Below are 12,506 nucleotides of genomic sequence, written 5' to 3' on the forward strand. Positions count from 1 at the left end.
CTATCCACTGCTAGGATCCATGGGGCTAGCCAAGCAACAACTTATATCTGGTTATCTGCAGCTGAAACCATCAAATAAGTACTGTAGGGTGTTTATTTCCCAATGGATTGCCTGTTCATTAGCATTTTCTTTACTTGTTAATTTTCTGTCTCATGTGCAAAAATGTATCTTGCTGATTCTATCACAATTTCATGGAAATCAAGTTAGGTGGGTTGGGGTGGTCACCAGGAGGGGTTGGAGGGTGAGTTGATGCAATATATGTGTATAGCCTATGTGGTCTATTCTAATTGTATTTACCTACCTAGCTACCTGCTTTTTGTTATTGTCTGTGTTCCTTTGAAAATAAATAAGAAGTTAATCACAAAAAAAGACTGGTTCAATCCCATGTGCAGTTTATTCGGGCTGGGAATGTGAACTAACTTGGGCCTCAATTCAATCATTTTCAGATAAAGGAAAATCCACACTAGATTCAGTCAGGAGGAAACTGTCAGGATGAATCTGAAGCTGTAAGGACAGCTACGATTTTGAGTCAATATCCAATGATATACCAAACACCGTTATGGTGCACCTCAAGGCTCAGTTTTGCCCCCCTTATTTTTTCTATATTAATGAACTATCTCTAATTAATGAAGATTCACATGTTCATTTGTATGCTGATGATACAGTTATCTTTGCATCAAGTTAAAATATTTCACAGATATAAGCATAACACTGTAGATAAATGTTTCTGCAGCCAGTTTTACCTGTGGTAGAACATTTGTTGAAAATGTCCTTTTTGGGAGGTGTCAATTCCTCAACATTGTCTGTACAATGGGAACCTTGATTAATAGGCCTACATTTCCTGCCAGTACAGGAAGTAATTTAGCGAGGCACTAAGGTAGATCCATGGAGAGGAACGTTTTTTAAATGACTGAAAAATGTGAGGACTTGTGAAAGGAGTGTAAGATTTCTGTGGTGTATTGAGAAATGTATTATGTGTTAATGAGTTTAGATTTTTAAATGGTTGCAAATAGCCAATGGGATTTCTATGCAGGGGTTGAGTTATTTGAATTAACAAATGACAATGGGGTTGCCGTTCTTGCATTGAAGTGATTGGATTACGTGATGCAAGGGCGGTGAAAGCTATGTATTGGGGAGTTGGGCTGAAGACACTGTAGAGAGTGGTCGACTGGAATGTGTTTAGGAGAACATGAAATAAATCTGTTCTGTTTATTATAAGTACGGTTCGGAGTCTTCAGTAAAATAATCAATTTTAGGTTGCAACAACTGGTGACGAGGATAACGGAATTCTGAGGCAAAATCCTCAAACTACTGATGACCAACAGAGTGAACGAGCTAAAAAGTTTCCTAGTACTAGTAGATTAGCTGGTCAGCTGGGAAGAAATGGAGCGTGGGCTAATGAGAGCCATGGCACTTTTCAGTAGTGAGACCGGTTTGTGTTTCCAGGAGGCTAACGAGAGCTTCAGCACTTATGAGGAGCGATTTTTGCAGTTTTTGATAGCTGACGACTGAAGAAGAGCGGTGTTTATATCAGTTGTGGGTTCAAAGACGTTTACATTGCTGAAAGATTTGGTAGCACCGAAGAAGCCGGGAGAGGCTAGCTTCCAGGAGCTAATTTCAGCTCTGAGAGACTTTTATGCGCTAAAACGGAACGTGTTGAGCGAGAGGTGTGTTTTTTGGAATAGAAAACACTTGGCGGGAGAGACGTTAGCTGAGTATATAGCATCACTAAAGGGACTGGTGGCAACATGTGAGTTTGGGGCTGCACTAGAGGAGCAGCTGTGGGACCAGCTAGTTTATGGAGTTGCCAGTAAGGAGCTGCGGGGCAAGATGTTAAGCGCGGCATATGGGGAGAATTTAACATGGGCAAAAGTATTGGACATTGTCAACAACTTCGAGTGCACAGCCAAGAGTATGCAGAAAACGTCTCAGTTGAGAACCGATCAGTTGACCACAAAACGGGAGGGGCATCGACCCAGATCCTCCAGGGAGTAACAGTGGATGTCAGACCAGAGGGGGGAGACGTCAAAGCCCTGTTTTCGCTGTTTGGGGACAGGACATTCACAGCAGACCTGCAGAGTGTGCCAGAAGATGCAGAGTGTGCCAGAAGACTGGACATCTTGAAAGGGCTTGCAGGGGAATAGTATCTGCTGGGAACAGCGCATTTTCTAAGCAACGCTCTCAAACAGCGCACTCTAATCCAGTGAAGGGGACACGCTACTTGACGACAGATCAAGTTGAGGAGGCAGAACTGCTATTGCCTGCACGGTCCAGCACAGTCGGAAATCACCAGTCAGAATTGGACTTGAGACTTTTTACTGGCGTGTAGTGATCGCGAGTATGTGAAACCGTATATGGTCATGGTGAGATATAAAGGTGGAGGTAGATACTGGGGCTGCCATGTCTATTATTAAGAGTAAACCGGGACAAGTGTGCATTTTTTCAGTCTAGCGTCACTTACTTAGGTCACAGGATAGACGGACAGGGGCTACATCCAATGCAGAACAAGACTGAAGCCATAGCAAAGGCTCCAGTGCCAATGAATGTGACAGAGCTCAGAGCATATCTGTCTTTACTTACCTATTATGGCAAGTTCATAGAGAATCTCTCTACTCTCATCAAACCTATGACAGAGCTCTTACAGAAAGATATACCTTGGGTGTGGTCAGAACAATGTCAGCAGGTATTTGAAACAATGAAGATGCAGCTGTCTTCATCCTCAGTGTTAGTGCACTACGACCCTCACATGCCAGTAATATTGGCTTGTGATGTCTCACCATATGGGGTGGGTGCTGTCATCTCACATACAATGCCTGATGGTAGTAAGAGGCCTATTGCAAATACTTCACGCACACTCACTAAGACAGAGGTGAAGTACAGTGAGGGAAAAAAGTATTTGATCCCCTGCTGATTTTGTACGTTTGCCCACTAACAAAGAAATGATCAGTCTATAATTTGAATGGTAGGTTTATTTGAACAGTGAGAGACAGAATAACAACAAAAAAATACAGAAAAACGCATGTCAAAAATGTTATAAATTGATTTGCATTTTAATGAGGGAAATAAGTATTTGACCCCCTCTCAATCACAAAGATGTCTGGCTCCCAGGTGTCTCTTATACAGGTAACGAGCTGATATTAGGAGCACACTCTTAAAGGGAGTGCTCCTAATCTCAGTTTGCTACCTGTATGAAAGACACCTGTCCACAGAAGCAATCAATTAATCAGATTCCAAACTCTCCACCATGGCCAAGACCAAAGAGCTCTCCAAGGATGTCAGGGACAAGATTGTAGACCTACACAAGGCTGGAATGGGCTACAAGACCATCGCCAAGCAGCTTGGTGAGAAGGTGACAACGGTTGGTGCAATTATTCGCAAATGGGAAGAAACACAAAATAACTGTCAATCTCCCTCGGCCTGGGGCTCCATGCAAGATCTCACCTCGTGGAGTTGCAATGATCATGAGAACGGTGAGGAATCAGCCCAGAACTACACGGAAGGATCTTGTCAATGATCTCAAGGCAGCTGGGACCACAGTCACCAAGAAAACAATTGGTAACACACTACGCCGTGAAAGACTGAAATCCTGCAGCGCCCGCAAGGTCCCCCTGCTCAAGAAAGCACATATACATGCCCGTCTGAAGTTTGCCAATGAACATCTGAATGATTCAGAGGAGAACTGGGAGAAAGTGTTGTGGTCAGATGAGACCAAAATTGAGCTCTTTGGCATCAACTCAACTCGCCGTGTTTGGAGGAGGAGGAATGCTGCCTATGACCCCAAGAACACCATCCCCACCATCAAACATGGAGGTGGAAACATTATGCTTTGGGGGTGTTTTTCTGTTAAGGGGACAGGACAACTTCACCGCATCAAAGGGACGATGTACCGTCAAATCTTGGGTGAGAACCTCCTTCCCTCAGCCAGGGCATTGAAAATGGGTCGTGGATGGGTATTCCAGCATGACAATGACCCAAAACACACGGCCAAGGCAACAAAGGAGTGGCTCAAGAAGAAGCACATTAAGGTCCTGGAGTGGCCTAACCAGTCTCCAGACCTTAATCCCATAGAAAATCTGTGGAGGGAGCTGAAGGTTCGAGTTGCCAAACGTCAGCCTCGAAACCTTAATGACTTGGAGAAGATCTGCAAAGAGGAGTGGGACAAAATCCCTCCTGAGATGTGTGCAAACCTGGTGGCCAACTACAAGAAACGTCTGACCTCTGTGATTGCCAACAAGGGTTTTGCCACCAAGTACTAAGTCATGTTTGGCAGAGGGGTCAAATACTTATTTCCCTCATTAAAATGCAAATCAATTTATAAAAATTTTGACATGCGTTTTTCTGAATTTTTCTGTTGTTATTCTGTCTCTCACTGTTAAAATAAACCTACCATTAAAATTATAGACTGATCATGTCTTTGTCAGTGGGCAAACGTACAAAATCAGCAGGGGATCAAATACTTTTTTCCCTCACTGTATGCCTAAATAGAGAAAGAGGCCCTAGGGATCATATTTGGGTTAAAGAAGTTCCATGACTACCTATATGGTCGTAAGTTTACATTGCTGACAGACCATCAGCCTCGTGAAAATACTAGGACCAAAAACAGGAGTTCCAGCTCCAGCAGCAGCCAGACTCCAGAGGAGGGCGTTAATACTAGCTGCAGTGTCATTTTTAGATGTACTTCCCAATTTAGCTAAGGACATAGCCAGGGAAACTACCAAGGACAAGGGTTTGGCTAAAGTGAAGCACTTCACACTTACAGGGTGGCCTAACCACGTTACTGATCCTGAATTAAAGCCTTATTGGGTGAGAAGGGATGAGCTCACTGTAGAAAGTGATTGTGTGTTATGGGGTTTGAGAGCGGTGGTGCCGGCTACTCTACAGAGGAACCTACTAAAGGAGCTACATGAAAACCACTGGGGCATGGTAAAAATTAAAGCTCTTGCAAGGAGCCACTTTTGGTGGCCCAGGTTAGACTCAGACATATAAGACATGGTAAGGAGATACCAGGTGTGTCAGTCTACTAGACATATGCCGAATCTTGTGCATTCTTTGAAATGGCCTGATAGGCCCTGGCAGCGCATCGATATTGATTTTGCTCAAAAGGGAAAGCACCAGTTCTTAGTAGTTACAGATGCATACTCACGCTGGCCAGAAGTAAAGTGTATGAGTAATACTTCAGCTACAGCCACGGTAGAGACACTCCGGGGAATGTTCTCAGCCTACGGGTTAGTTGAGGAGTGTGCTTCAGACAATGGGCTGCAGCTGGTGTCAAAAGAGATGGAGACATTCTTCCAGTTGAATGGGGTGAAACACATCAAGTCGGCTCCGTATCATGCAGCTTCAAATGGCACAGCAGAGCGACATGTACAGAATCTTAAACAGGCTCTAGAGAAGGAGAAGTCATCAAGACGGTCTGTGGTCCTCTGTAGCTCAACTGGTAGAGCACGGCGCTTGTAACGCCAAGGTAGTGGGTTCAAACCCCGGGACCACCCATACACAAAAATGTATGCACGCATGACTGTAAGTCGCTTTGGATAAAAGCGTCTGCTAAATGGCATATTATTATTACAGCATAGTGTGGACAACTTTCTGTTTGCCTACAGGAATACACCACATGCCACAACTGTAAAAACTCCAGCAGAGTTGTTCCTAAAAAGACAGGTTAGAACAAGGTTATCACTGGTTAAACCCAGCTTTTCAGCTGACATGCAGTCTAAGATACAGGACAAGGGGGTGGGCAAGAGTCTTCATTTTTTACAGTCGGAACAAACAGTGCTTGTCCGAGATTACCGGGGAGGAGAGAGAGAGATGGGTACCCGGGGTTGTGAAAAGGGTACTTGGTCCTGTAACCTACTTGCTGCAGACTGAAGGAAAATTGTGTAAGAAGCATGTGGATCAAATGATGATGCACCACAATGAAAGAGAAGACCTGAATATGTCAGAGTGGAACATCTCTGATTGGGATTTGGACACTACGACTGTGACGTGTGTAACCGGTTCTGTACCGGTACCTTTCTGCATTGTGTTCTGGCGAGGTGGAAGGGAAGGCTCTGGACACAATTCTGCCGGTTGTCTCTCTTTTAATGACTGCATGGAATGGATACAAATGCAAGGCAAACGTTAATGCTGCCGTCTGGACTCTCATACAATTATATTTGCCTCTCCTCATCACGCTTTGAGCAAACTTCACATCAACAAAAAAATGCATTGTACAAAATGTACATGTTAATATTTTCAAAAGACTCACATTTCATTTTATAAACGTTGTACACCAATACACTAATAATTTGCTAATAAGTGCTAAATATTTATTTGAGTGTGCTATTGTATTATTATACCTGAGGAATACTAATGAGGCAACAACGCCATTTTTGACATGATCGGACAGGAAACGAAATGAACGACAGCTAACTAGGCACATTAAACATGAAATACAAAAACGTCACATTTCACAACATACCTGCATGGAATGGATACAAATGCAAGGCAAACGTTAATGCTGCCGTCTGGACTCTCATACAATTATATTTGCCTGAGAAAATACAAAAGACAGTGCAGAATGCCCGTGAGAAAATGTGGTCCTCTGTAGCTCAGCTGGTAGAGCACGGCGCTTGTAACGCCAAGGTAGTGGGTTTGATACCCGGGACCACCCATACACAAAAATGTATGCACGCATGATTGTATGTCGCTTTGGATAAAAGCGTCTGCTAAATGGCATATTATTATATTATTAAAATCGCCAGAAAAACTCACGCGGTCTGTACCTGAAAGAGACCCTCTCCCGCAACCAAAGCTAACGGTAGCTGGGCTAGCCTTGCAAAGTTGCAATCAAAGTTACACTCAAAAATGATCCCCATTCACGCTAATATATATTCCTACAAACAGTAGTGCAACAACACTAAATCAATGACAATTTAATTTTTGTTTGTGCATTTGCGAAAATGGACATTCAAAAGACCGGAGCATACCTCTCCTCATCACGCTTTGAGCAACCTGAGAAGTAAAAGCATGGCTCCCGTTGATGACATCACAACATTAACACTATTTAGAAAATAAATACAATAAAATAGTTCACTCTTAAAATAATAAATGAAAATAAATATGAGGAATTCTTGGTGAAATACATAAAGTATATTTTACACCTGTTACACGGGCATGCATACAGAGACACAGATGGTTCCAGGCCGTGAGCCTGAGGGTTCAGAGCGTCATGAGAGGCCAAAAAGGGTCAGAAGGCCTCCGGACCGATTGGATCTGTAAACAGGTTGTATATGAGTTGATAAGTGGAAAACCCATGATGTTCATCAAGGATGTTTTCAGAGGAAGTGAGAATTTCCAGGGAAGAGTGTGGTGTATTGAGAAATGTATTATGTGTTAATGAGTTTAGATTGTAAATGATTGCAAATAGCCAATTTGTGTGCAGGGGTTGAGTTATTTGAATTAACAAATGACAATAGGGTTTCCGTTCTTGCATTGAAGTGATTGGATTACGTGAGTTGGGCTGAAGACACTGTAGAGAGTGGTCGACTGGAATGTGTTAAGGAGAACATGAAATAAATCTGTTCTGTTTATTATAAGTACGCTTCAGAGTCTTCAGTAAAAGAACCCAGCATCTTAAGATGCAACAATTTCTTTGCCAGATGAGGACAGAAATCCCCCCAAGAGATAAGGTATAGCTCTTACAGTAGTTCCAACTTTCTGCTGTGTTTTCATACATCACTGGTCTCTTTCCATGGTCACTGATGTGTTGCAGATAATGTGTGATAGCAGTAGTAAATAACTGGCCAACATGCTGCGTTCCCGCATGGCAAGATGACCCACTGACCTAGACCTACCCTTGGCACAGGCTGCAGGCAGCTATTTGCCTGCATTTGATTTGCCACTTGAGTTTCAAAGTGGAAAACCAACTCTATGGTCTGCAGATAGGAACCCAGAGAATGTATGCTGTCCAAACAGACGGCCTGGTGTATCTTTCACCTTATCTGTTATGGCAGCATCTTAATTCAACTTTATAGCTGATTGTGAGGCCTAGGGATTAAACTGCTGGATTCGGTTGTCGTACATTGATTTATCAAAAGTGTTAGCTTTAACACAAGAATGCAACAGCAAAAGTACACTGCCGTTTAGGATAATATTATACTGGATAGCAAATGTATAATTTACAGTAGCTGTCTGGAGAATGAAAATGTATTCTGAAATGCATAAAATTAAGAAAATAACTATTATTTAACATGGTACAAATGTTGAGGCAAACTGACAGTGGAATGTGCTGGATATACTGTATGTTGTGTTAAAAATATGTAACAATTCCAAGACAAAGATCTATTTTCAAAATCCCCTCCTTTTCTTGTCTATTTCATAGAAGGTCAAAAGTGAATCCCAGGGATAGGGATAATAAATATCCGAACATCAGGCACTTAAATTGGTTTGCCTTTTTTCCCTATAGAGACCTCAGACTGGTCACATGAACATCTCTGAGCATCCCCCCAGTGCAATTTGGAGTTAGTCTTATTTCAAAAAAGTATATTTGTTGATCATTGTTGTGTACCCTCTGTCTTCGCCCTTGTATTTTTTAATCGGTGCTACTCGGCCGAGGAGATTCTCTCTCACTCAGCCTGTCGCCCTCACTATGTTTGTCCTTGACATTTGGGCAGGCTGTGATGTTTTTCATGTACTACTAAGAGAATGCCACACACCTTTAAACTACAAAGCAGAGACATCGCCCAGAGAGAAGGCTCAACAACGCAAACAAGTTGCCTCAAAACTGAATGGGTTGTCTATATACAGTAAGGCAGAGTCATTTTAAGGTCATGGCAGTAAGTTATTCCAATGTACATGGTTCGACTTGGTGAGATTGATAACGACGTTCATAGGGCCCTAATAAATGACATTCAAGGTGAGGATCTGCACTCACACATGGTCACTGAGAGCGACTAACCAGGTCGGCATGCACAATATTCCTGGTATTCTGTTCTCTCTTTATCTTCTTTCATCATCATAATGGAACTGTTGTAAGAGTGGCAGAAACCAATAAATCCTATAAAATAGTAGACCAGGCCTTGCTGACTGAGTTTTACAATTTTTTGGCTTCCATTCATAGTGTGGCAGTGTTTCCTGTCATTGTGTGCCAGGAAAACGCAGGCCTCTTGGCTGCTCTCAAACGTCCTGCCCATCTTACAGGACGTTTGATTGCATCACTGTGGTTAATATACAACTACATTTTCTAAGAAGTAAACCACGAAGGCTATTTTTTAAACTATTTTCTCAGATATCTACATTGAGTATCTTCTACAGAGTTACAATCCAATGAACGTATAGTCAAGCAGGTCATTACAATTCCCAGGCCACCACACAGTATTGATTTGATTGGTACAATTTACACATACAGGCATTTATTTAGTTATTCACTCTGCATTGATTATCATAGTAGTTATACACTAACACATAGCCAGCAAGAGCAGGGAGCGTAACCAAACTAAATGTGGTATCTGCCCCCTAACTCAAGATAACAACATCAAGCACCATCATTTAGTGCAATCAGTTAACCTTGGAGCCACTTCCATTACATGCTAGGGAAATTATGGAGGATCTAAACTGTGACAGATTGATACAGTATCTGTACATTTCTGCATCTTCTTAATTTAACAACTGACCAGATAATGACTTCGCTGACACTCTTCAGCAAAGACGAGAACTGTGTGAGGAAAATATGGTGCCATAAATCTTTTGATCTGGTTTATAAAAATACCTGAATGGACTCCAAGATTTACTAATACAAAAAAGCATTAATGGATCCCAGTAATTGTGTAGTAACACAGACTGCGTGCATTTCTGTCTCGTCCAGAACAGTTCTAACTCTGACATGTTTCATCCTGAAGCCAAGGCATATAATACATTACTTTTCCAAATGGTTCAAAATGCTGCTTTCTACCTTGAGATGTCCCCTAAGACACTTTTAAGTATCAGCATGTATTTTATATCTCAAAGAGCTGAAATCAAATAAGAGGAAGATGTGGTGTCCAAAGAAAGCAGATTGTCCAGATGGAATATGAACCAGGTTTGGAGTTTGGAGGCTCTTCACAAGAATCTCACCATTGAATTTAATAGCCTGGAAATATTCAGGGTAAGCCTCCTTAACTAACCTGCTGAACTTCAACACACTCCCCTGCAAACCTCTTACTTGCTCATTGCCGTTATGGAGCTATTTAATAATTACTGTATGAACCGCTGCCTTTCAGAATCATACCACAGCCAAAGCCAACGTTGACTAAAAAATATGTATTTTCACTGTACCTGTGGTAGCCTTGTTTTAGTACCCCATTTGGTCTCACTTTACATTAAGGGTCACTAAATAATTACATAAGTAGGTAGAATGTAACTACAGCACAGAGCATGTACACATGTTAATGTTATTCAAACCGCAAACAGGTTCCTCAGTTACAAGAAACAACGTCCATCTGCAATGTAGTTACACTGTATCATTCTAGATGTAATTGCTATGTAAATACATTGTCATTAATGACATATGCTATGAATTTGGCATAGTTAGACGTAAGTAGGCTACTCAGGGCTTAAAGATATTTTTTACTTCATTATGATGGAGGAAAAATATGAATTGAAATAGTATCTTAGAGAAGGCTGTTCTACCTTGCCAAGAGAGGCCAACGTGATAATAAACTTCAACAGTACAGTGAATGAGTAGAACTTTGGGTGGATAAACACGTCAACAAGGATTTCATTTCACATTGTTTACTTCCATTCATGCATACATCCCCGTATCATGTATCACTGTTTTGTTCTTTATAACTCTGCGCAACAATTACATTTCTAATTGGGACTTTTTAAAACTGTCTTTGATTTATAGCTCAGGGTGCTTTTTTGATAAAAGAGTATCCCTTTGCAGCACTAACAAAAGATTGATGCTTTTTTCATGCCATAAAACCTGTGTTATGGAACCATGGAGAGAGGATTTTATTCAGATGCTGTTTTACGGATCTTCTCTAAAGCTGCCCGCATAAGCAGTTTGGACGACTGAGTGTTCCCAGCTGGAGACATGAAGACCTGATCCAGGACCAGCAGATTGAGGACCAAGCGTCGCTCCATACTGTGTGGGCCTGAGTCGAGGCTTAACTGCAGTGTTGTGAATTCTGGGTGGCTACCAAAATCCATAGAGAAAAGAATGCAGTGCTCTTTATAGCACAAGCATCATATGTTATTATGAAGTAATTTCTTCTGTTTAGTATCACATTGGAGATATATTTATCATCCTCTTCTGAAATAGCAGAGCTATACAGTATCCTGAGCGGCATCTGCTTGTATTGGCAATCATGATGGGACAGAATTGAGTTCAGCTTCAGGCCAGCCACGGTGGAAGCTACAAGAGACGTGTTGAACTTTAAACGTCTATACTAGAGAATTAAGAATAATTGAATAATTTAGTTTGCCTTCATTGATAAACATGTGGAGGTGCCCTTGTGTACAATGTCATATATGCTGTACACATGGTCTAACTAACTCCTATTCTATTTCAAGTTCTTGGCTCTTATTTCTGGCACAAACCAAAAGCCATTGTTTAGCATACTTTTATTGTCATCTTACAATCACAAGGTCAAGATATGGATGAGGCTCCTAAAGGATATGCATTCTCAACGTCCTCGTGCTACATTTAGCCACATCACAATTTATGGGAAATTAGAAAGGCAACTTTTCTACACCTATAGAATTTACAATCCGGAACGACCTGAAATATCAGGCCAGAAGAGCAATAATAGGGACAACAGTACGGTTTTCCCCTCAAAGTTGGATGGAAATTACAATTAAGTCATTTTTGGCATTTTAATGGCCCGGTGACATCAACAGCGACCAAGCAAAACATTCAAACTTGAGAAAATAATTACGGCTTATTATTGTATCCTTCCATGCTGGAACTGGTGATTATAAATTGGAGTTACATGAATCGAGGCGTGTAATAAAAACTAAACCAACCAAACCCACAACAGAGAACAAAAGACACTGGAAGTCGAAGGCTGAAATTTCAGCTCACTCCATCTAAGTGTGTGGGAGTAGTCATTGGACCATCTCTTTGGGTTGAGGTTTCAACCAAAAGGCGTCAAAGGAAGTCTTCATTGAACGTAATGCTATTCTCCACGCTTTTTGAGGAGAGGCAACTATATAGCCCTATCATTAATGATATCCATGTCAATTAATCATCAGGAAATATAGTGGTTTTCTAAGCTGCTTTATCCATTTTTGGATGCATAGTTAAGTCTGTGAAAACAAGAGGTTACCGAGGACATTTATGTTTGGACAGGCCTTTGTATTTGAATAGAATTTCCATTACCATGGTGTTTTGGTAATCAATAGAATGGGTGTCTTCACATCCCAACCAAGTAACCCATAATGTACTCTAACTGTCCTCTCCTAGAATGGAAATAACATCATGCTTAACAGAACACCTATTCATCTCAATGGCAGCCTACCATTAACTTCACACCTACAGTGGGGAG

Source organism: Coregonus clupeaformis, chromosome 3 (assembly GCF_020615455.1).
Source record: "Coregonus clupeaformis isolate EN_2021a chromosome 3, ASM2061545v1, whole genome shotgun sequence".
NCBI lineage: Eukaryota > Metazoa > Chordata > Actinopteri > Salmoniformes > Salmonidae > Coregonus > Coregonus clupeaformis.